Here is a 26897-nt window from a genome sequence, read left to right as displayed (position 1 = left end):
CGTTTTGGCACTTAACTCGCAGATGCCCAAGGTGTCATTGGGGTAAACTATGCATATGGGTTAATGAACATTTTCGTCCTTGTTTCTCTAGTAGAAATCTTGGGGCACTCTTTGAGGTTCTTGGTGTTGGATCAAGTATTATGAATCTGAAATTGTTTGATGTGTATTGTATAATTAACTCATGGATACTTGTGGTGACATTGGAGTATCTAGGTGACATTAGAGTTGGTTGATGCGTATCATATGGTGTTATTTTAGTATGAACTCTTGGATAGATCGAACAGAAAGAATAACTTTACGTTATTTTAGTAAAAACTATGGAATAGATCGAACGGAAAGAATAACTTTAAGGTGGTTTCATACCCTACAAACAATTTCTTCTTATGTTCTCCACTAGATAAGAACTTTGGAGTGATTCTTCATCACATGTTGAGGGATGGTTATATGATCCAATTAGATTAGCATTGTCGAGAGATTGCACTAGCGAAAGTACAAACCCTAGGCCTCATTTCAAGCATTGAGATACTGTTTATGATCATTTTTGTTACTTGCTACCTTGCTGGTTTTTATTGTTACTATTACAAAAATCAATATCTATTATTGTTACTACACTTTTATCACCATCTGTTCGCCGAACTAGTGCATCTATACAATTTACCATTATATTTGGTGTGTTGGGGACATAAGAGACTCTTTGTTATTTGGTTGCAGGGTTGTTTGAGAGAGACCATCTTCATCCTACGCCTCCCACGGATTGATAAACCTTAGGTCATCCACTTGAGGGAAAATTGCTACTATTCTACAAAACTCTGCGCTTGAAGGCCCAAAACGAGTCTACAAGAATAAAGTTGCATACATCAGGCGTTGATACGTCCATTTTGCATCATGTTTTCCTACTGTTATTTATAGTGTTTTTAATCAATATAACACTTTGTGAAGCAATTCTAATGCCTTTTATCTCTTCATATGCAAGGTTTACATGAAGAGGGAGATTGCCGGCAGTTGGAATACTAGACGTCAAAAAGCTACGTCAGAGACACCTATTCTTAGGGGTGGAGGCAGGGGTGCAAGCAGGGATCAGACCCCCCCCCATTGCCTCCCCACATGATACTTCATTAGTAGGTACTATTAGTATTACTACGAGTACTTTGTATGTATAGGTAGTGTACAGGCTGATCGCTGATCTTTTTGTTGGTGGACTTCAAAACTTTATAGCCCAACTGCCAAGGCGGTAAGGCCCAACATGGGAAAACATCAACTGAACCTTGACTGCTAGATGTGCGCATCTGAAACAGAAAAAGGGCATTACATGTAGCCTGCAGCCGAGTAGTTAATTTCCCATCGATTTAATCCCGGTAATTTCGTTCCTGCCATCAAGTCTGGTTTTGTACGTCCTTGCGTCGTCGGCCGCCGCCCGTCGCTTCTCGTTCATGGTCGGATCCTGCAGTCCTTGTGCCGCCGCCCGCCGCTTGCCTGCTATTGCCTGCTTTTGTCGTCGTCGCGGCGTCGGCCAGGGCAGTGGTCCGACACTTCAGTCACGTGGTTGTATCAAAAGACTACAACTACTTGTGTGCTTCATCGGCATCATACATATATCAACAGATCAACTTCAACTCGAAATCAAGGTACGTCACTGACTCACAGTTAATCTTTGTGAATTAGTGCAATTTCTCTAAAGATAATAGATTAGTTTACTGGTTTGATAAGGTAGGATTATAATGTTCAATATCTGAAGGATGAAGACATTGAAGAGGAAGAATACAACAAAGATAGATTCCTTTTTCAAGCCTATTGCTTATAGCTCTAATGCAAATCCATCAGAGGAGCAACCTGTTGTAGATGATAATTCCAGACCCAATCTAGTTGATATGCACATTGATGATCATAATATTGTGGAACCATTGGAAATTTTAGAACAAGATAGAACTAGAAGCACAAAATATGTTACGGATCCTGGTACACGCCAACATATTTGGTAACACCATCCTGATAAGCAGGATGAAGCACGTCGATTCTATGTTTTTGAGGGCGCTTATCAGCCATACATGAACGAGTATCCATATAATGGAACAACAAAAAACCGTCACTGATTCTAGTATAGTAATTTCACCAATTGGCCTTGGCTAGAGTATTTACTTGTCACACATCGAACATATTGCCTTTATTGTTTCATCTTTACGAAAAAACCAACTAGGAAGTGTGCTTCAAGTGCATTCACAGTAGATGGATTTATAAACTAGAGAAATGTGAATGATGGCAAAGATTGTGCTTTTGTAACTCACATGGGCAAAGATTCCAACTCAGCTCATAGCTATGCAGGCCGCTGTTATGCAAATCTGAAAAACAGATTGAACCATATTGACAAGGTGATGGTACAAGTATGTACAAAAAAGTTTGCAGATGCAAGGTTAAGACTTAAAGCCACAGTTGATTCCATTAGGTAAGAGTAAGTTCATTTGTGTCAACGATTAAAATAGTACATTTTGTATTTATGTAAGAACTAACATGTCTTTTGTCTATTATTTCATTAGGTGGTTAGCATTCCAGTCTTGTGCATTTAGAGGAAATGATGAATCTCCGGGATCCCTAAACCAGGGTAATTTTCTTGAGTTGGTAAAGCTTTTGGCTACTTATAACAAGGTTGTCAGAGATGTTGTCTTGGAAAATGCTCCAGAAAATGCCAAGTACACCTCACACCCCGTTCAACAAGAAATCCTTTAGTTTACTTTCCAGAAAAGTGCAGAAAAATATTAGAGAAGAAATTGGCAATAGCAAATTTTGTATAATGGTGGACGAGTCTAGAGATGAATCTAAAAGGGATCAGATGGCACTGGTGATTCGGCTTGCTAATAAAGAAGGGTACATATATGAGCGCTTCCTTGACATCATACATGTTAGTGACATTGCTGCGTTGACTCTCAAGGATGCAATTTGTACCATCTTAGCAAATAATAACCTGAATTTGCAAGATATCAGAGGACAAGGATACCATGGCGCAAGTAACATGCGAGGGAATGGAATGGATTGAAAGCTCTAATATTGAATGAGTGCCCTTATGCTTATTATGTCCATTGCATGGCTCATCAGCTCCAATTGGCTCTTGTTGCAGCATCAAGAGAGGTACACGAGGTACATAACTTTTTTCAGCATGCAAATTTTGTGATAAATGTTGTCAGCGCATCGTCTGAATGGAATGATGAGTTATTAGCTAATCAAGCCGCTGAAATCGCGCGTGATGTTGAATTGGGTGAGCTTGATACGGGGAAAGGGGTAAATCAAATAGGATCTTGACAGAGTCCGGGAGACACGAGGTGGAGTTCTCACTTCAAGTATATTAATAGCTTGAAGAAGATGTTTGTTGCTACGATTGCAGTTCTACAAAGTGTAGCAAATGGTCGTTCAGTCACAAGATATTCTCGTGGAGATGCAGTGGGTGCCCTAAAGATGATTATCTATTTTGATTTTTGTATTCATTCTGCACCACATGGAGAAAATCATGAAGATCGCAGATGTTCTATGTCAAATGCTCCAAAGGAAGTCTTTGTATATTTCAAATGCATTAGATTGTGTTTCAAACACAAAGTATCTACTTGCTGAACTAAGAGAAGATGGTTGGGAACCACTTCTAGAGGAGGTTAAATCTTTTTGTCTGAAGCATGATAATGACATCCCCGATTTTAGTTCCAAGTACGTCTCTTTTCCCATATCTAGATTTGAATATTAATCATCACAAGTATTTTAATACAATATATATATATGTTGCCATTTGTAGGTATGTTGATATGACTAAATCTTGAAACAAGCATGACAACACCACAACACTTCACCACTATAAAGCAGATGTATTCAATGTTGCCATAGATCAGCAGCTGGTTGAGCTGAATGATCGGTTCAGTTTTCAAAGCACTGAGCTATTGAGGCTTAGTGTATCTCTAAATCCACTGCATGACACATTTGATGCGACAAGGATATGCACTCTTGCAGAAAAGTTTTATCCTGCTGATTTCTCTAACCAAGACTTGGCTCGGTTAGAGTCTCAACTTATGCATTTCAGAATGGATGTTCGCTCACATCCAGACCTAAAATGCTTGCATTCACTTGCTGATTTCACTGTTGGTTTGTTCAAAACTGGTAAAGTTCAGGACTACTCCATGGTTGATAGACTATTGTGGTTGATTTACTCTCCCAGTTTCAATGGCAACCACTGAGTGAGCCTTTTTTCTATGAAACTAGACAAGACACGTCTTCAAGGCAAAATGGGTGATGAGTTTCTTCGACATTACATGGTTGTCAACATTGGAAAGGAAATAGTTGCAAAAGACACATCTGATGAGATTATCCACATTTTCAACGATGGTACTCGTAGAGCTGAATTTCAATTAATAGAGATGTAACTTTTTTTTGCTAAACATACGTTGGCATACACTCATATCAATTCTACTCTTGAGACTATATTCTTGTGGGGTGTATAATTTGAAATGATTATTATCGGCCTCGCCCCCCTCATGTTCAAATCCTGGCTCCGTCCCTGCCTATTCTGCACTTCTCCAAACAAGCTGAAATTTCATAGAGATTTATATTGGAATAAATAAAAATTATTGGAGAAAAGAAGTACCAGAGGGGGCCACCCAGGTGCCCACTAGGCACCAGGGCGCGCCTACCCCCCTGGCATGCCCTGGTGGGTAGTGGGGCCCCTGGCCAGCCTCCGGTGCCCATATTTTGGTATATAAGCCCATTTGCCCTAGAAAAAATAAAGAGAAGACTTTCGGGACAGAGCACCGTCGTCTCAGGCGGAACTTGGGAAGGAGCCCTTTTGCTCTCCGGTGGAGCAACTCCGCTGGGGATACTTTCCTATGGGAGGGGGAATCGAAGCCATCGTCATCACCAGCAACACTCTCATAGTGGGAGGATCAATCTTCATCAACAACTTCACCAACACCATCTCATCTCAAACCCTAGTTCATCTATTGTGTTCAATCTTTGTATCAAATCCTCAGATTGGTACGTGTGTGTGACTAGTAGTGTTGATTACATCTTGTAGTTGATGCTAGTTGGTTTTTTTGGTGGAAGATTATATGTTCAGATCCATTCTACTATTTAATATCCCTTTGGTCTTTAGCATGAATATGATTTGTGAGTAGTTACTTTTGTTCTTGAGGACATGGGAGAAGTCTTGTCATAAGTAATCATGTGAATTTGTTATCCGTTCAATATTTTGATGATATGTATGTTGTGATTCCCTTAGTGGTGGTATGTGAACATCGACTACATGACACTTCACCATCTTTGGGCCTAAGGGAATGCACTGTGGAGTAGTTATTAGATGATGGGTTGCTAGAGTAACAACAGCTTAAACCCTAGTTTATGCGCCATCCCCAAGGGGCTGATTTGGATCCATATGTTTAATGCTATGGTTAGATTTCGTCTTAATTCTTCTTCCGTAGTTGCGGATGATTGTGAGAGGGGTTAATCATAAGTGCGAGGCTTGTTGAAGTAAGAACATCACCCAAGCACCAGTCCACCCACATATCAAATTATCAAAGTAGTGAACGCGAATCAAACAAACATGATGAAAGTGACTAGATGAAATTCTCGTGTGTCCTCGAGAATGTTTTAGTTATTATAAGAGATTGTTCTGGCCTATGCTTTGCAACAAAAAGGATTGGGATACCTTGCTGCACTTATTATTACTCTTGCTACTTGTCACTTTTTACAAATTATCTTACTACCAAACTATCTGTTGCCGACAATTTCAGTGCTTGCAGAAAATACCTTGCTGGAAACCGCTTGTCATTTCCTTCTGCTCCTTGTTGGGTTCGATACTCTTATTTATCGAGAGGACTATGATTGACCCCATATAATTGTGGGTCATCACTCACCATCACCGGTGTTGTCGTTACTAGTACCACCGTTACTGGCGTCACCATTGCCAGTGAGCCATTACGGCGGCCTTTGTGCCTACACTTCGGGTTTCCTCCTCCGTCACTGTTCTTAGGGTGTCTACCATGTAGACATGATAGGTGGAGGTCACGACCCACATGTCGGTGTGGTTTATAGCTAGTGGTGGAGTGGTGTCTGAAGTTTCGCCGACGACTTCACCCATGACTGTGTTGGTTAAAAGGTCGATTAAATTTTCGACGTTAGCGACTAGATGGATGGTGGGTGGGCCGAAAATCTCAACCTCTCCCGGTTTCTCCCAAATCTGATCATAAACCAAGGTCCAAGCTTCTGAGATTGGGAGCTTCTGAATTCGTCCTAACATTTCGTTCAAGAGATTCTTCTCGCCTTCATTCATGGCCCAATCGAAGATCGGGTCCAATGGGAATTTGTCTGAGGTCCGATATAACATGGCATTGGGTTTTTCCTCTGGTAGGCTAGATGCCTAGTCTGTAAAGGTAGTGCTTGGCTCCAGACTCAAAGTAGGATCTGAGGTAGGCATTACACCATCATCCTAGGTTGCGATTAATTTTGAGGCTTGGACTAGTGTGTCAGCGCGATCTTTGATCTGGTCTAACACCCAACTCAAAAATGCCATCTCATCGTGAGAATCGGCGGTCCATTCCAGGATTCGGAATCTAAGGATCCGTCCTGGAGCGAATATCGCGATCTGGTCGAGGTGGCCAATCGAATCCCATGGAGGTAATGCTACTAAAGGCAAAAGTTTGTCCAGGAAAAAAGGTCAAGCCACAGTTGATGCGCTAGTCGATATGGAGGTGTGCCATCACGCTGCTTTGTCTATGCGAGGGACCTGTATGGGGCACCAATGTCGGAGCTAAATCCAGCAGATCTCAAGTAGGGGGCCCCGATCTTGTAGCCTTGGCACGGTGGTAAGAGGAGGCACGATGTATACCCAGGTTTGGGCCCTCTCGAGGAGGTAATACCCTATGTCCTGCTTTGATTGTATTGATGTGGATTGGATATGAAGTATAGGTGATTGATACATCTCCAATGTATCTTTAATTTTTTTTGTTTCATGTTATTATATTACCAATCTTGTATGCTTAATATGTCATTTTATATCATTTTTGTGGACTAACCTATTAACCTAGTGCACACTACCAGTTTCTATTTTTTTGTCTAATTATTTGTTTCACAGAAAAACCAAACCAAACAAAGTCCAAACATGATGAAATTTTATGGTGATTTCTAGACCAGAAGAGACCCTAGAAGCTTCAGGGATACACCTGATGGTGTTCGAGGGAGCCACAAGCTTAGACGGCGCGCCCCAAGGGGGCATGGTGTGAGCTTGTGACTCCTATTGGCCTAATTCTTGGCCTACAAATTCCCTAAAATCTAGAAACCACCGGAGCAAGATCCAAAATAATTATTCCAATGCCGCAAGCCTCTGTTCCTCCATGATCCCATCTATAGGTCTTCGTCGGTACTCTGCCGGAAGGGGAAACCATTGGGGAGGCAATCTTCATCGACCTTGCTGCATCCAAGATGATGTGTGAGTAGTTCCTACAGGACGTACGGGTCCATATTAGTTGCTAGATCTCTCTCTCTCTCTCTCTCTCTCTCTCTCTCTCTCTCTCTCTCTTTGATCTTCAATACAATGATCTCTTCAGAGATCTATTCAATGTTTAGTGGGAGAGGTTGTTGGAAATATGCCCTAGAGGCAATAATAAAGTGGTTATTACTATATTTTCCTGTTCATGATAATCGTTTATTATCCATGCTATAATTGTATTGATTGGAAACTTAAATACATGTGTGGGTACATAGATAACAACATGTCCCTAGTGAGCCTCTACCGGACAAGGTCGTTGATCAAAGATGGCTATGGTTTCCTAGTCATAGACATGAGTTGTCATTCGATTATGGATCACATCATTAGGAGAATAATGTGATGGATAAGTCCCCAAACTATGAACGTAGCATATGATTGTGTCAAGTTTATTTCTATCGTTTTCTGCATGTCAAGTATATGTTCCTATGACCATGAGATCATGCAACTCACTAACACCGGAGGAGTATCTTGTGTGTACCAAATGTCGCAATGTAACTGGGTGACTATAAAGGTGATCTACAGGTATCTCCGAGGGTGTCTGTTGAATTGGCATGGATCAAGACTGGATTTGTCACTCCATATGACGGAGAGGTATCTCAGGGCCCACTCGGTAATACAGTATCACAATGAGCTTGCAAGCAATGTGACTAATTAGTTAGCCACGAGATCTTGTATTACAGAACGAGTAAAGAGACTTGCCAATAATGAGATTGAACTAGGTGTGGAGATACCAATGGTCGAATATCGGGCAAGTAACATACCAATAGACAAAGGGAACTACATACGGGATTAGTTGAATCCTTGACATCGAGGTTCGACCGATAAGATCTTCATAGCATATGTGGGAACCAATATGGGCATTCAGGCCCCGCTATTTCTTATTGACCGTAGTGGTGTCTCGGGCATATCTGCATAGTTCTCGAACCCGTAGGGTCTACACACTTAATGTTTGGTGACGATATAAGTATAGTTGAGTCGTTATGGTGGTTACCGAAGGTTGTTTGGAGTCCCAGATGAGATCCCGGACATGACGAGGAACTCTGGAAGGGTCGGAAGGTGAAGATTGATATATTGGATGAAGGGTATTGGAGTCGGAAAGTGTTTCGGGGGTACCGGGTGATGACCAGCGTCACCGAAAGGGGTTTCACGGGGCCTCGACAAGTGTTGGGGGCCCCATGGGCCAAGTGGAGGGGGTAAACCAGCCCACTAAGGTGCTGAGCTCCCCCCTCACCCCATCTCACGTAACCAGGAGGGTTGGGGGCACCCCTCTAGGGTTCCCTCCATCCGGCTTGGGGAGCAAGTCACCCTAGGGGAGATCCCATCTGCCCTGGCCGCCGCCCCTCCCCCCTAGGGGAGACCCTAGGGGCACCACCCCCTCCTCCCTTACCCTATATATAGAGAGGTAGAGAGAGGGCAGCCGCACCCTTGAGCACATCTCCATGTCACGGTGCTGCCCTTCCTCTCCCTCGTGGCCCTCTTCCTCTCTGTAGTGCTTAGCGAAGCTCTGCTGAGATTCCACCACCACCACGTCGTTGTGTTGTAGGAGGACATGAGCTACTACTTCACCATCACTCACTGGATAGAGGAGGCGGAGCCGTCATCAAGCCTTACATGTGTTGAACAAGGAGGTGCCGTCCATTCGGCACTTGGATCGGAGTTCATGGGACGGATCATGATTGGATCGCGAAGACGTTTGACTACATCAACCACGTTTCTTAACGGTTCCACTTAGCGATCTAAAAGGGTATGCAGATCCAATCTCTTCTCTCGTAGATGGTCATCTCCTGGATTGGATCTTGGTGAGCGTAGGAATTTTTTTGTTTCCCATGCAACATTCCCCAACAGCGGCATCATGAGCTAGGTCTATGCGTAGATGACATCATGAGTAGAACACAAAAGAGTTTGTGGGCATTGATATTCAGATTACTTCCTTCCTTGGTATTTTCTTGATTCAGTGGTATTGTGGGATGAAGCGGCCTGGACCAACCTTATTGTCCATGTACATGAGACCGGTTCCATGGACAGACATGTGACTTTGTTGCATAAAGATGGCTGGCGGGTGTCTGTCTCTCCCACCTTAGTTGAAGCGGATTCGACAAAGGCGGTCCTTGTAGAAGGTTAGATAGCAACTTACATATCACTGTTGTGGATTTGCATAGGTAAGATTCATTCTTGCTAGATGCCCATAGCAGCCACGTAAAACATGCAACAACAATTAGAGGACGTCCAACTTGTTTTTGCAGGGTATGTTGTGATATGATATGGCCAAAGACATGATGAAATATATTTGATGTATGAGATGATCATGTTTGTCATAGTTTATATCGACTTGCATGTCGATGCATACGGCAACCGGTAGGAGCCATAGGGTTGTCTTTAATTATTGTATGACATGTGTGTCAATCATTAAGCGCTATGTACTTCTTTACTTTATCGCTAAGAGGTAGCAATAGTACTAGAAGCATGGTTGGCGTGACAACCCTGATGGTGGCACAATGATGGAGATCATGGTGTCATGCTGGTGACGATGGAGATCATGACGGTGCTTTGGATATGGAGATCAAAAGCACAAGTTGATGGCCATATCATGTCAATTATGATTTGCATGTGATGTTAATCCTTTTATGCATCTTATTTTGCTTAGGACGACGGTAGCATTATAAGGTGATCCCTCACTAAAATTTCAAGATAAAAATTGTGTTCTCCCCAAGTGTGCACCATTGCGAAAGTTCGTCGTTTTGAAGCACCACGTGATGATCGGGTGTGATAGACTCTACCTTCACATACAACGGGTGCAAAGCCAGTTTTGCACATGGAGAGCACTTGGGTTAAACTTGACGAGCCTAGCGTGTACAGACATGGCCTCGAAACACAAGAGACCGAAAAGTCGAACACGAGTCATATAGTACATATGATCAACATAGATATGTTCACCACTGAAGCCACCTCATCTCACATGATGATCGGATTTGGGTTGGTGAATTTGGATCGTGTTACACTCAGACAACCAGAGGGATGTTGATTTGAGTGGAAGTTCTTAGGTAATATGATTAATTGAACTCATTTATCATGAAAACTAGTCTAAGTTATCTTTACAAACTTATTTTGTAGATCAATGGCTCGCACAGTAGCTCCCCTGGATTTCAATGCATTCCTCGAGGAAGCTAAGTTGAAAGATGATGGAAGTAACTTTGTGGACTGGGCCCGTAATCTGAGGATTATCCTTACGGCTTCCCATAAGTCTTATGTCCTTGATGCACCACTTGGTGCACCACCCCCTCCAGAGACTGTGGATGTTGTGAACGCCTGGTTGTCACGTGTTGATGACTACTCAATAGTTCAGTGCGCCATGCTGTAGGGCTTAGAGTCGGGACTTGAAAGGCATTTTGAACGTCATGGAGCATATGAGATGTTCCAGGAGTTGAAGTTTATCTTTGAGAAGAATGCCCAGATCGAGAGGTATGAGACCTCTGATAAGTTATATTCCCGCAAGATGGAGGAGAACGGGTCTGTCAGTGAGCACATACTCAAAATTTCTGGGTACTACAATAGTTTGGCTGAGTTGGGAATTGAGCTCCCGCCAGAGGCTGTCACTGACAGAGTTCTTCAATCGCTACCACCTAGCTACAAGAGCTTTGTGTTGAACTATAACATGCAAGGGATGAACAAGTCAGTCTTTGAGCTATTTCGATGCTGAAAGTCGCTGAGTCAGACATCCAGAAGGAGCATCAAGTGTTGATGGTGAATAAAAGCACTAGTTTCAAGAAAGGCAAGGGAAATCAGGGAAACTTCAAGAAAGGTGGCAAAGCAGTTGCTCCTCCCGTGAATAAATCCAAGGTTGGACCCAAGCTAGAGATTGAGTGCTTCTATTACAAGGGAACTGGCCACTGGAAGCAGAACTGCCCCAAGTATCTGGCCGACAAGAAGGGGGGCAACGTCAACAAAGGTATATATGATATACATGTTATTGATGTGTACCTTACCAACTCTCGTTGCAGTGCCTGGGTATTTGATACCTGTTCAGTTTCTCACATTTGCAACTCAAAGCAGGAACTACAAAATAGATGGAGGATGGCAAAGGACAAAGTGATGATGTGCGTGGGAAATGGTTCCATGGTTGATGTGATCGCTGTCGGCATGCTCGCTCTTCAAATACCATCGGGATTAGTGATGGACCTGAATAATTGTTATTTAGTGCCTGTGTTGAGCATGGATATTATATCTGGATCTTGTTTAATGCGAGACAATTACTCATTTAAATCAGAGAATAATGGTTGTTCTATTTATATGGGTAATATCTTTTACGGTCATGCACCCATTGTGAGGGGTTTATACTTATTGAATCTCGATAGTGATGATACACATGTTCATAACATTGATGCCAAACGATGTAGAATTGATATTGATAGTACCAATTTCTTGTGGCACTACTGCTTAGGTCATATTGGTGTAAAGCGGATGAAGAAACTCCATGCTGATGGACTTTTGGAGTCACTTGATTTTGAATCACTTGACACATACAAACCATGCCTCATGGGAAAGATGACTAAGACCCCGTTTTCTGGAACAAGGGAACGGGCAAGTGACTTGTTGGAAATCGTACATACTGATGTGTGTGGTCCAATGAGCTTTGACGCGCATGGTGGATATCGTTACTTTCTCACCTTCACCGATGACTTGAGTAAATACGGGTATATTTACTTGATGAAGCATAAGTCTGAAACGTTTGAAAGGTTCAAGCAATTTCAGAGTGCAGTTGAGAATCATCGTAACAAGAAGATTAAATTCCTACGATCCGATCGAGGGGGAGAATATCTGATTTATGAGTTTGGCAATCACTTAAGACAATGTGAAATTATTTCACAATTGATGCCACCTGGAACACCACAGTGTAATGGTGTGTCCGAACGTCATAATCGTACCTTATTGGATATGGTGCGTTCTATGATGTCTCTTGCGATCTACCACTATTGTTTTGGGGTTATGCGTTAGAGACAGCTACATTCACTTTAAATAGGGCAACGTCTAAGTCCATGGAGACGACACCGTATGAACTATGGTTTGGCAAGAAACATAAGTTGTCATTTCTTAAGGTTTAGGGGTGCGATGCTTATGTCAAAAGGCTTCAGCCGAAAAAGCTCGAACCCAAAGCGGACAAATGCATCTTCATAGGATACCCAAGAGAGACAGTTGGGTATACCTTCTATCTCAGATCCGAAGGCAAAGTGTTTGTCGCTAAGAACGGGTCCTTTCTCGAGAAAGAGCTTCTCTCAAAAGAATTGGGTGGGAGGAAGATAGAACTTGATGAGGTTGTTGAACCTTTACTTCAAGCAGAGATTAGCATGGCATAGAAAGATGTTTCTGTGGCACCTACGTCAGTTGAAGAGGAGGCTAATGATGATGATCATGAAGCTTCAGATCAAGTCACTATCGAACCTCGTAGGTTAACAAGGGTACGTACAACTCCTGAGTGGTATGGTAACCCTGTCTTAGAGGTCATGTTGTTCGACAACGGTGAACCTACGAGCTATGGAAAAGCGATGGTGGGCCCGGATACTAACAAATGGTTAGCGGCCATGAAATCCAAGGTGGGATCCATGTATGAAAACAAAGTATGGACTTTGGAAGTAGTACCTGAAGGGAGAAAGGCCATTCAGAATAAATGGATCTTAAAGAAGAAGATGGACGCGGACGGTAATGTCACCGTCTATAAAGCTCGACTTATGGAAAAGGGGTTTTCACAAGTTCAAGGAGTTGACTACGATGAGAATTTTCTCACCCGTAGCGATGCTTAAGTCCGTCAGAATCATGTTAGAAATAGCTGTATTTTTCAATTATGAAATATTCCAGATGGATGTCAAAACAGCGTTCCTTAACGGTTTCCTTAATGAAGAGTTGTATAGGCACTGGTACGCGTCGGTGCTATACAAACGATTTTTAACCCCTTTTTGCGATGGCATTTGGAACCGTCGCCAAGTGAGTGTGGGCGATAGGGGGTCCTTCCCACACGACCCAGAAATCGTCGGGGATAGGACCTTCTGTGACACCAAATGAGTTCCTGTGCGAACGGGTGACCCATGGAAACCCAATCATTTTTGTAGGTATATACATTCCACACGGTGAATCCCGGAAAACATCTCCGTAGGTATGTACATCCCACACGGTGAATCCCAGAAAAACATTTCCGTTCGTATGTATATCACACACAGTCAATCCAAGGAGTACATTTCCATTCTTATGTACATCCCACATAGTGAATCCAGAGAAAATGTTTCCGTTCATATGTACATTCCACACTGTGACAGCCTGGTTTTTGCCCTCTCTTCTTTGCCTGATTCTCAGTTGGTTTGAATTTGAAATTTCGAGTGTTGAATCTTTTCATATGGACTTAACCACTTGGGTACCCCTTGGCTTTCACCCAAGTGCCTCATTTCCTTCTCTAACCATCATTCCCTCTCTGTTTCAACTCAAAATAATATTTGGAATATTTTTCTTTAATGAAAAATATTCATTTTCCCCTCTTAAACCCTAGCTAGCTCAATGTGCTCCAAAGCAACCCCAACTTTTCTTTCCCATAAAATTATGAGAAAAATCCCAATTATTCTTTGAACCCTAGGGCATCTTTCTGAGCAAAAAAATTCACCACTTTTTGGAATATTTTTTCTACAGAAAATATTTTCTGTTCTGGACAAAAATGGTAGTTTCTATAGCAACTACCATTTTACTTGCTCTTCTGTGGCTGATTTTTCTTGTGCATCATCACCTTAGTAGATGATTGCTAGCATCCAAACCTCAGCCTCCAACTCCCAGTAGTTTGACCATAGTAAGCTCTCAAAGTTACTGTCCAGAAACTTACCTGGCGTGTGAAATCATTTCTACTGCACCTGAGACCAAGCCCAAGCATGGTAACCGTCAAAACTACCACGAACAACAAGCCAGACATGAACTTTGGACCTAGTTCGGCCTGAGGGCAGAGTTCACATGGTGACCGCGTTCGTCCAGGCGTGCTGGCATGCAACCGACGCGCTCTGAGTGCCGCTGAGTGCTCTGTTGCGCGTGTGCTCGCTGCCCCGCCTGCCTGAGCGTGCCAAACCGCGCCACCATCATCGTCCAAACCCCCTTAACTCCTCCTTGGCACTCGCCGACGCCGGAGCTTGCCGCAGTGGGCACGGGCATGGTCCGGCCAATGCAACAGTGCGGTGCGTACTGTGCTCATCGCCTTCCTCTCGCCCATGTGCTCGTCCCTATTCGCCAACAATTCCCGCGTGAGCTGCGTCTTCTTCTCCCCCTCTCACTGACGCTGTTTGTCACCGGGCACTGCGGCCAGCTGTCCACCGGCAGATCCCGAAACCCCCTCGACGCTCGGCTATAAATAGCGCCATCCCCAGCCTCCTCGAGCACCATCCACCACTCCTACACACTCCTCAAGCGCGTAGAAAGCCGTAGCCCGTCCGGGCAAGCCGCGGGCCACCGTCCCCGAGCTCGAGCTCACCGGTGATCCCCTCGGGTCGTCTCCGCAGCTCCAGCCCCTCCTAGGCCTGGGAAACCCTTCCATGGCCTCCGCCACTCTCTGGTGGTGCCGTTCCGCCTGGTTGGATCCCCTGGAGTCGCCTCCGTTCACCATCGTCTTTGTCTCCGGTGACCTCCGCTCTCTGCCTCAATTGGAGAGGCTGATTCTGGTGCCGTCCGACCACCCCTAGCTACTCTACGGGTACGAGCAGGTGTGCCTCCGTCTCCTCTCTTGATCTCTCCCTCTCGTTTTGGCCAAGGAGCCCTCGTCGCCGGCGTGCGCTTCGGCGAAGCCGCACCGTCCTTTGTTTCCCTCTCTCTCTCTCTCCCCCTCACCTGACTAGCGGGGCCCGCTAATAAGCCACTTAGTACACGCACGAAGCGGTACGAGTGGTGGCTCCCTGAGGCTTTACGGCTTCGATGTCACCCCCCCACCACTAGTCTATTTTATTTAAATTCAAATTTTAATTACTCCAGAGAACTTAAAATAGCCAAAACTTTTTAACCATAAGTCCAAATGAATTGATTCTTTTTGCATTGTGTTCTTTGTTCAGAAATCTAGCAGCTCACCAAAGATGGGATTTTTTTCCTGCTGCCTAGATTTGCTGGTGAATTTTATAAGGTTTCTTGACATTTTATTTTTTGTGTTTTTAAATATTTTCAGAGGGTGGGGCTTGTCTTGAGGATCACCAGGAGGCTTGTGAACCTCATCTGCACTAAGGCAAGCCACAACAACATTTTGATGGTGGCATTTCAATATTTGTGATTTTCTTACTTGAACATAATCCATGCATTTAAATCATTATTATGATATTTATATCCTGTTAATTGCTTGCCTTAGGTAATATGCTTGATTTACAGAAAGTTTGAGGTTAGTTTAGTTGGTAAACAAACTAGGATTTATTTTGGGTGATGAAAGAATAATATGGTTATGGATATAAATAATTAGTGGAGTTATTTTCTTGCATGAGAAAAATGATAAATGTGCTAGAAAGATTCTATGTTAAAGTGAGGATTAATCTTAACCAGAGAAGTGTCATGAGTGTTGATGCTTAGTGTGGATATAGTTGACTCAGTCATTTCCATTGGTATGTGAAGCATATGTTAGTGTTGCATGTCATGGCATTATGACACTGGTTTTTTTCATGTTAAGTTGAACCTGATAATAACTCAACTTGAATATATTGTTGACCGGGTCATGGTGCCGCTGAATCGAGTTTTTCCCAGTGCAACCACATTTGCTGGTATGGGACGGCCTTTATTCGTTCTGTTGTCATGCCTCTGGTCGGTACCTCCAACTAGGGAAGGCTATGGGCGTGCGGTACCCTGGCCTGGTAAGCGGACATAACCTTGTGTGCCCGTTGTTGAGTTTATGGTACCGGGTCCCCGAGTGGGATCATTTATCTTTTGGCCACGATGGTGGTCGTTGTATCTTTGGTAGACACGGGGCCACCCAGGACTAGCCTAGTGGGGAGTAAGTCGGAGTGGCCGGGAGAGTGTCATGGCAATGGAGGGGTTTCGTCGAAATGCCGTTGGTCCACCCGAATGGGAGTGCGAGGCCATGGGTTCCGTGGTGTGGGTACAGTGCGCTACCTCTCCAGAGTGTATTAATCTATCGATAGCCGAGCCCACGGTTACGGACACGCTCGAAATTAGGTCACACCATGGTCAACGTCTAAATAAATTTTGCACACTAAGTTATGAGCTTTGCACTATTGATGATGACTAGAAGGTCATCTTGTTGTTTAGACCAAGTGTTGGTCGTGGTTGTGATCACCGAAAGGACCACTGTTTAAAGACCAAATGTTGGTCGTGGTTGTGATCGTCGGAACGATCACAAGATGTCTCTAGTTAATACCTTGAGGTTGGTACGTTTGTGATCCAAGAGCGATCACCGTTGGTAAGCTAGTCTGTGGGACTTTTATCACTAGAGCCTGATTACATCATGTTGGATATATTGATGCATTATTATGAATTGGTTAATTATCATGATATTGTTTGCCATTATGTTTATGCTTGTTGTGAGCTTGCAAGTACATTCAATGTACTGACCTGGCGTGTCATGCCAGATTTCAGGAAAGTACCGTTGGAAAGGAGTGCTGTCAGAGTCTAGATCGTGTCCACATCAGTGTCCCTGTGCTATGGAGTTCCACTACGATGTTGTTCCGCTACCGCGTAGTTGTGAGGATCGAGGCCCCTTTTATGTTCACTAAATAATGTACATATTGTTCAGCCGCACCGTGTGTGCCGCTTGGCCTCACTATCTGTTGTAATATAAACTCTGATCCGCTAGCATCAATAAAGCAGTTGTTTTCTGTACCAAGATGTTGTGTGTTGCCAGAAGACATGGTCTCTGGGCTGGCAATGCAAGGTAAACTGTTTCTCTAAGCCGGGGTGCCACAACACTTGGTATCAGAGCCGCGCTAACTGTAGGCCATGCTAGACTACGACTTGTTAACTGGACATTAGATATGAGTTTTAGTTGAGTGCCGGTAGCATTTGTAGCTGGTTGTTGCATTGCATGCACTTGTTTTATTTTTATGGTAACCTGCTAATGGTTGTGAGTGTAGATGGCTCCGGTGCTGTATCCGTGCCAGTTGTAGCTCATGCCGTACACGTCGCCGCATCTCCTTTGTAATGTGTGGTGTCGGATGTACCCCCTCGGTGACGACCCATCCTATCGTGTGTACCGGGAGTGTCTAGCAGACACAGTGTATGAGTATCATGTCGTGGTTACTCTTCGCACTAGTTCCGATTCCAGCACTTACACGCATACCTCTCGGAGCGGTTATGCTTCTACCGCCTCTCAGGCTGTCCAGTTTGCTGCATTCGAGGTCCTTGTCGAGCTTCGTTACAACGAGGTCCGCATGCAGAACCACCCAGGTTTCTACTACTATCCTTCTCTGCACGATAATGGTCGTGTCCGTTTCCCTATCATTGATCTGGAGTCTGATAGTTTTGCTACCCACCTTTTTTGTTATATCACCGCTAGCTATCATATGATCCACGAGCTGGCTCGAGAGCTGACTCGTGCCCGTACTGCCTTAGCCTCTACTAGATCTATCACTGCTCCAGCATATGTGGGATTTACTCCTTATATTCCAGCCAGTTCTAGTTCCCATGTTTCACCGGTTACTCCTCCGAGTAGCTCGGGCACCGTGACCGTGAGTCCTCTGAGTGCTCCTGCTGAGTGGGTTTCACTTCTCGCTACTCCTGCAGCACCGATGCTTCACCCTAGACCTGCCCTGGAGGGGGAGCCCTCGAGGCAGCGTCGTCATGTTACCTTTAACCCGAAGGTCTCAGTTAACCATGTTAGTTCAGGATCAGAGTCCGCTTCAGGAGAGGACCCCGCAGCACCAGCAGAGTAGTAGAGCTTCTGAGTATTCGCAGTCGTCAGGGTGGTGTACGAGTGTAGTCGTATGAGTCATGAGGTTTCGTTTTCACGTATGAGAGTAGTTGAACCTGGCATGTTGTTTATCTTTCATGTATGAGTATGTATAATTATGTTGGAACTCTATTTTATTCGCCGCATTTTCTTCATCATTTCGGTTTTTCTCGGGCTCTTGTTGCTGGCTTTCCCGAACTTATTTTGAATATTTCTCATCTCGGTTGCGTTGCCTTGGGAAAAACCACAATAGGATGACGCGGGGAGGCAGCAGTAGCAACGTTCACGAGGGTTCTCCTGTTCGTCGTTCCGCATGACAAGTAGGACACTCCCCCGAGCCGTACGTTCGACCACCGCCTCCACCACCAAATCCACCCTCCACCGAGCAACTTCTGTGTATGTTTGAGGAAAGACGAAATAATGATCTGAATGAAATATTAAGAAGTGTGCAAGCTGTGGTTGGACAGAATGGAAATCAGAACGGTCATCATTCTAAGCTCTCAGATTTTCAAAGGACCAAGCCTCCCAGTTTTAGTCAGGTTGTTGACCCCTTGGATGCAGACGATTGGTTGCGAACTATTGAGAAGAAACTTGAGATTGCTCGTATTGAAGAAGGTGATAAGGTTCCATTTGCAACTCATTATCTTGAAGCTGCTTCCGCCATATGGTGGGAAAATGCAAAAGCCATGTGGCCTGCTGATGAAGAAATCACCTGGTCAAAATTCAAGGAACAATTCCGGAAATATCATATCCCTACTGGAATTAATTATGAAGACTAAGCAGCGTGAATTTCTCACGCTCCTCCAAGGAAATCAGTCTGTGGGTGAATATTTGCAAAAGTTCAATCATTTTTCATGTTACTCCCTATATGACGTGGCCACTGAAGAAAGAAAGATTGACAGATTTCTTGGTGGTTAAACCCGGAACTCCGGTGTACTCTTAGTATGTTTGATTTTCCAGATTTCCAAACTCTGGTGAACAAGGCTTTCATTGCTGAAAGGGAGCACAAGCTTGTATCAGAAAATAGACCTGCTAATAACGATCACAAGCGCAAGTTTGAGCCAAGAAAGGAAGGGAAATCAGTGCAAAAGGCTCGTACCTGGCAGCAGACTCAGGTGGAATACAAGCCCAATTGACAACAGAATGTTAACAAGACCACTACTCAAGTCAAGAATGTCGTGACCAACCCAGTGCATGAGGAGTGCCAGCGCAACAATTCTTGCTTCAGTTGTGGGCAAACCAGACATTATGCCAGATAGCGCCCCAAGAACAGCAAGGCGAATGCTCTATTCATGCCACAAGTCAATTTTATGGAGTCATGCCCGAACCAGCAAAACATCACTGGGCACGTTCATCACCTCTCCGCCGATGAAGCCCAAGAGAACCCCGAAGTCGTCATTGGTATCTTTTATGTTAATAACATACTTGCAGTGATTTTATTTGACTCTGGGGCTTCCCACTCTTTTATTTCTCGGGGTTTTGTTTCCCAAAACAAATTTCCTTGTTCGCTTTTGGGCAAGAATGCTGGTACAAACCCCAGGATCCTTAATCAAAAGCAATCTGGTCTGCCGTAATCTGGAAGTCAATATCAACAGAGTCTGTTTTCCAACTTCTTTGATAATTATTGAGTCTGCTAAGTTGGATGTTATCTTGGGTATGAATTGGCTGACTCAATATCAAGTATGCATAAATTGCGCAACCAGAGAAGTCACTTTGACCGGTCAGAAAGGGCAGACTACAAAATTCTATGCTCGCAGAAGAACCCAAGAAAGAAATGGTCTTCACCGCTGTGGCTGAATTGGAATTAATTCTTGTGGCTGTGAGTTTTCTGATGTATTTCTAGAAGAACTGCCAAGCATGCCACCTGATCGAGAGCTTGAGTTTGCAATAGATCTTGTGCCCGGAACCGCACCGTTACACAAGAAGTATTACCGGATGCCCTCATCAGAATTAGTGGAGCTAAAGAAACAACAAGATGAAATGCTCCAGAAAGGATATATCCGTCCCAGCTCTTCACCATGGGGATCACCTGCTATCTTCGTGGACAAAAAGGATGGCAGCCTCCGCATGTGTGTGGATTACCGTCAGCTGAATGACATCACAATCAAAAACAAATTTCCACTACCAAGGATTGATGACCTATTTGATCAGCTCAGTGGGGCCAAGGTATTCTCCAAGATTGATTTACGGACTGGATACCATCAGCTCAAGATTAAAAAGGAGGATATTCCTAAGACCGCATTCACCACTCGATACGCTCTTTATGAATATACAGTTATGTCTTTTGGTCTCACCAACTCCCCTGCCTTTTTCATGCATATGATGAACAAAGTATTCATGGACTTCCTCGATAAGTTCGTGGTAGTCTTCATTAATGATATACTTATTTACTCAAGAAGTGAAGAAGAGCACAAAGAACACCTCCGAGCAGTGTTGCAACGACTCCGTGAACATCAGCTATACGCCAAATTCAGTAAATGCGAATTTTGGCTCAAGCAAGTTGGATTCCTTGGACATGTGCTATCCGCCGAAGGTATAGCCGTGGACCCGACCAAAGCAAAGGATGTGCTCGATTGGTTGTCGCCCACAACCGTATCTCAGATCCGGAGTTTTCTTAGATTAGCAGGATATTACCGTTGAGGGAGTCCTGGATTAGGGGGTGTCCGGATGGCCGGACTATGACCTTTGCCCGGACTCCCGGACTATGAAGATACAAGATTGAAGACTTTGTCCCGTGTCCGGATAGGACTTTCCTTGGCATGGAAGGCAAGCTTGGCGATATGATATGAAGATCTCCTCCCATTGTAACCGACTCTATGTAATCCTAGCCCTCTCCGGTGTCTATATAAACCGGAGAGTTTTAGTCCGTAGGACGAACAACAATCATACCATAGGCTAGCTTCTAGGGTTTAGCCTCTTTGATCTCGTGGTAGATCCACTCTTGTACTACCCATATCATCAATATTAATCAAGCAAGAGTAGGGTTTTACCTCCATCGAGACGGCCCGAACTTGGGTAAAAACATCATGTCCCTTGTCACCTGTTACCATCCGCCTAGACGCACAGTTCGGGACCCCCTACCCGAGATCCGCCGGTTTTGACACCGACATTGGTGCTTTCATTGAGAGTTCCTCTGTGTCGTCACCTTTAGGCCCGATGGCTTCTTCGATCATCAACCACGACGCGGTCCAGGGTGAGACTTTTCTCCCCGGACAGATCTTCGTATTCGGCAGCTTCGCACTGTGGGCCAATTCGCTTGGCCATCTGGAGCAGATTGAAAGCTACGCCCCTGGCCATCAGGTCAGGTTTGGAAGCTTAAACTACATGGCCGACATCCGCGGGGACTTGATCTTCGACGGATTCGAGCCACGGCCAAGCGCGCCGCACTGTCACGATGGGCATGATCTAGCTCTGCCGCCAGACAGCGCCCAGAGCGCCGCTCAGATGTCCGCTCCGACCAATAGTTCGGAGCCGACTGCGCCAGTTGGGGACGGACGGTTGGACGCCGCCCCAGGAGCCGCAATCTCTACGGTGATAGAGCCGAATACGGGCTTAGTCCTTTGCGAGGCCAGTGACTCCAAGGTGTCGGACTCCTGTCCGGACACCAAACCTCCACACCTCTTCCGATCGAACCCAATTGGGCTCCAATCGTGGAGTTCACTGCCGCAGACGTCTTTCAGCACTCGCCCTTCGGCGATATCCTGAGTTCACTAAACTCTCTCTCTTTATCAGGAGAGCCCTGGCCGGAGTATGGTCAGCATGGTTGGGATGCGGACGACGAAGAAATTCGAAACCCACCCACCACCCACTTTGTAGCCATTGTCGACGATCTAACCGACATGCTCAACTTCGACTCCGAAGACATCAACGGTATGGACGCCAATGAAGGAGACGACCAAGAACCAACACCTATAGGGCACTGGAAAGCCACCTCGTCATATGACATATACATGGTGGACACCCCCAAAGTAGGGGATGGCGATGAAAAAACGGAGGACGACCCCTCCAAGAAGCAATCCAAGCACCGACGTCAGCGGCGCCGCTCTAAATCCCGCCAAAGCAAAAACGGCGAGTCCGGCACCGGAGACATCAACACCCCGAACAGTGCCGAAGACAACCCCCTCCAGCAGGATTCAGCGCAGGAGGTCGGAGGAGCCAGCCCTCATGAGAGAGCGGCAGACAGGGAGGTCGAGGACGACAATTATATGCCTCCCTCCGAAGACGAGGCAAGCCTCGACGACGACGAATTCGTCATGCCAGAGGATCCCGTCGAACAAGAGCGTTTCAAATGCAGGCTTATGGCCACGGCGAGCAGCCTCAAGAAAAAACAGCAGCAGCTTAGAGCTGACCAAGACTTGCTAGCCGACAGATGGACTGAAGTCCTGGCGGCCGAAGAGTATAAACTCGAACGCCCCTCCAAGAGATACCCACAGCGCAGGCTACTACCCCAACTAGAGGAGGAAGCAACTAAACCTACACCAGCGTACGATGCGCTCGATCGGCCACCCCATGGCCGCGACAGAGAAGCCTTTCGGCCCTCAACCCAAGCCGCACCCCGGCGCCGCTCCAAGAATACCAGAGCACGGGGAAACGCAACAGATCTGCGATACATATTGGAGGATAAGGCAAGGCAAACAAGATCGATCTACGGATCGCGTGGGTGCCCTACGTCACGTGACGATAACCGTCACGCCGGATATGATAAATACGGCCTAGCCGAATACAACAGACAAAGCTCATCCGAGCTATGTCGCGATATAGCCCAGTACAGGGGCGCCGCACACCCACTATGCTTCACAGACGAAGTAATGGATCATCAAATCCTCGAGGGTTTTAAACCCGTAAACATCGAATCATACGATGGCACAACAGATCCCGCGGTATGGATCGAGGATTATCTCCTTCATATCCACATGGCCCGTGGTGATGATCTACACGCCATCAAATACCTCCCGCTCAAGCTTAAAGGACCAGCTCGGCATTGTCTTAACAGCCTGCCAGCAGAGTCAATTAGTTGCTGGGAGGACCTGGAATCCACATTCCTCGACAACTTCCAGGGCACTTACGTGCGACCACCAGACGCCGATGACCTAAGCCACATAATCCAGCAGCCAGAGGAATCGGCCAGACAATTCTGGACACGGTTCCTAACCAAGAAAAATCAAATAGTCGACTGTCCGGACGCCAAGGCCCTTGCAGCCTTCAGGCACAACATCTGAGATGAATGGCTTTCCCGGCACCTAGGACAGGAAAAGTTGAAATCTATGGCAGCCCTCACGACACTCATGACCCGCTTTTGCGCGGGAGAAGACAGCTGGCTAGCTCGTAGCAATAACATAACCAAGAGCCCTGGCAATTCAGATACCAAGGACAACAATGGCAGGTCACGTCGCAACAAGCACAAGTGCCGCATTAACGGCGACAATACTGAGGATACGGCAGTTAATGCCGGATTTAGAGGCTCTAAACCCGGTCAGCGGAAGAAGCCATTCAAAAGAAACCCTCCGGGCCCATCCAGTTTAGACCGGATACCCGATCGCTCGTGCCAGATACACGGCAACCCCGAACAACCACCCAACCACACCAACAGGGATTGTTGGGTGTTCAAGCAGGCAGGCAAGTTAAGTGCCGAAACCAGAGACAAGGGGCTGCGTAGCGATGATGAGGAGGAGCCCCGGCCACCGAACAACAGAGGACAGAAGGGCTTCCCCCTGCAAGTGCGGACGGTGAACATGATGTACACAACCCATATCCCCAAAAGGGAGCGGAAGCATGCTCTCAAGGACGTCTATGCGTTGGAGCCAGTCGCCCCAAAGTTCAACCCATGGTCCTCCTGCCGGATCACTTTTGATCAAAGGGACCACCCCACTAGCATTCGTCACGGCGGATTCGCCGCATTGGTCCTAGACCCAATCATTGACGGATTTCACCTCACTAGAGTCCTCATGGACGGCGGCAGCAGCCTGAACCTGCTTTATCAGGATATAGTGCGAAAAATGGGTATAGATCCGTCAAGGATTAAACCCACAAACACAAAAATGGGTATAGATCCGTCATACCAGGTGTAGAAGCCAGCTGTACAGGCTCGGTTACACTTGAAGTGGTCTTCGGGTCCCCGGATAATTTCCGAAGCGAAGAGTTAATCTTCGACATAGTCCCATTCCGCAGTGGCTATCACGCCCTGCTCGGACGAACCGCATTCACAAAATTCAATGCGGTGCCGCACTACGCATACCTCAAGCTCAAGATGCCAGGCCCTCGTGGAGTCATTACGGTAAATGGAAACACCGAACGCTCTCTCCGAACGGAGGAGCACACGGCGGCCCTGGCGGCGGAAGTACAGAGCAGCCTCTCAAGGCAACTCTCCAATCCGGGTGTTAAACGTCTGTACAACGTCAAGTGCACCTGAAGTAACCTACAACAAAACCGGCTGGCACGTCCCGAGCAAGCATAGCAGTGCGGCCCCAACCCCAGCCCTCGCCAGATGGTCATATCAGTACCACGCGTACATAATTACGCTTTGGAAATACCATGGGCATAAGGGGAGGGGCACAACTACGGCACGCCCAGAATGTGGCTTAACCGCACTAAGGGGCTCCCCATTCCGCCGTTTCCTTTTTTTATATATACTTTCAGGACCCAACTATTCGGAAGGCCTGTCCGGCAATACACTCGCCGAACACACGATGCAACAGCCAGGGAGAGAACAAGCCACGTCAAATGTCCAGGTGGTCTCTATAAGGAGCTAAATACCCGTTTTACTTAAAGTCACGCAGCTTGCCCCTGGAGGGGGACATGTCAAATAATCCTATCTCTTGCTTATCGCACTATTTGTATCGTTCTGCTTTCATGGCAGCCCTTTTTAATAAACAATACATAGCTCTTATCTATTATTGTATTCATCTATTTTTATACAAATATGTTCAGTCATGACATTATGCAACCGTACACTTTGGTACGGCCAATACACCAGGGGCTTAAGCACCCCATAACATGGTGTGAGAAGACCGAACACTCTCATGAGTGCGGCACCCTGAACTTATAGCACTATATGCATTGGCTCCGAATCATGTCTTGGGTCAGTAGTTGGGTTTGCCCGGCTCCCATGTTTTGGTACCTTACGTTCCGCAATGTTGGCTAAGGTAGCGCTGGGAGAACAACTGCGATTGTGCCCCAGTTGAGCTGGGTTAACACCTCAGTAGAGAAAGCTAAAACTGACCGTCATGATAGTGCAAGAGACCGGTCGCAGTTCGCGAGGTTTTTCGAGTCCCTAAAGACTTATGCCGCTTAGAGCGAGGAGCTGGATTTATCTGGCCTAGGCGTGGATAGCGCCCCGAGCTCGGTCTTCCGAGTACTAGGGGCTTCGCCGAAATTTAAAATTATAGAATTCTATGGCTAAGTGAGAGTGATAAAGCATTATAAGTCCGATGGCCTTGTTTGTTGTGCTGAGCGCCTCCCTAGATGGACCCAATAATGGGAACAAGAGCGCTCAGGTTTATCCCGAACACCCCAACACTCGTGGCATGGGGGTAGAAGCCGACGACATGTATCTCTCAGATTTAATAAATGGCCGCACAGAAGGTAATATTTTAAATTAACAAGCGTTGCTTAGCGCATATGAACAAAGTTTTCAGCGTACAGGATAACAGATGCGAGTCTACTCAAAAATTACATCTTTGGAGCATTCACCCGCTATAAGGCGGGCACCCTTCAGGACGCCCTTATAATACATCTCGGGCGTGCGATACTCCTTGCCCGGCGGTGGTGCGTCCGTCAATAGCTTCTCAGCGTCCAGCTTGCCTCAGTGCACTTTAGCACGGGCGAGGGCCCGACGGGCACCTTCAATACAGACGGAGCGCTTGATGACTTCAATCCATGGACAAGCGTCCACCAGCCGCCGCACCAGACCGAAGTAACTCCCAGGCATGGCTTCTCTAGGCCACAGCCGAACTATGAGGTCCTTCATGGCCTGTCCGGCCACCTTGGGGAGCTCGACCCGCTGCTTCAGCTGGTCGCTCAGGGGCACCGGATGTCTAGCCTCAGCATATTGAGACCAGAACACCTTTTCCGTCGAGCTCCCCTCCTCGGCTCGGTAGAATGCGGCAGCATCAGACACACTACCGGGCAGATCGGCGAACGCTCCTGAAGAGCTCCGGATTCAGGTAAGTAACAGATAATTCACTTTTACATGCTTGCTTTGCATAAGGAATGCCTTACCCGCCGCTATTTTCTTTATCACCTTGATCTCCTGGAGGGCCTTCTAGGCTTCGGCCTTAGCGGTTTTGGCACTCTCAAGAGCCAAGGCGAGCTCGGACTCTCGAGTCTTCGAGTCACGCTCCAAACTCTCGTGTTTGTCCACGAGAGCCTGGAGCTCTTGCCGCACCTCCGCCACCCACGCCTCCTGCTTCTCTCGCTCGGTGCGCTCCAAGGCCGCACTATTTTCGGCCTTGGACACCGCTTCCTTCAGGGTCACCACCTCGGTCGTGGCCCCTG

The sequence above is a fragment of the Triticum dicoccoides genome, chromosome 2B, assembly GCF_002162155.2.
Source record: "Triticum dicoccoides isolate Atlit2015 ecotype Zavitan chromosome 2B, WEW_v2.0, whole genome shotgun sequence".
Lineage (NCBI taxonomy): Eukaryota > Viridiplantae > Streptophyta > Magnoliopsida > Poales > Poaceae > Triticum > Triticum dicoccoides.
The sequence above is the reverse complement of the archived record's forward strand: the minus strand, read 5'-3'. Positions refer to the sequence as shown.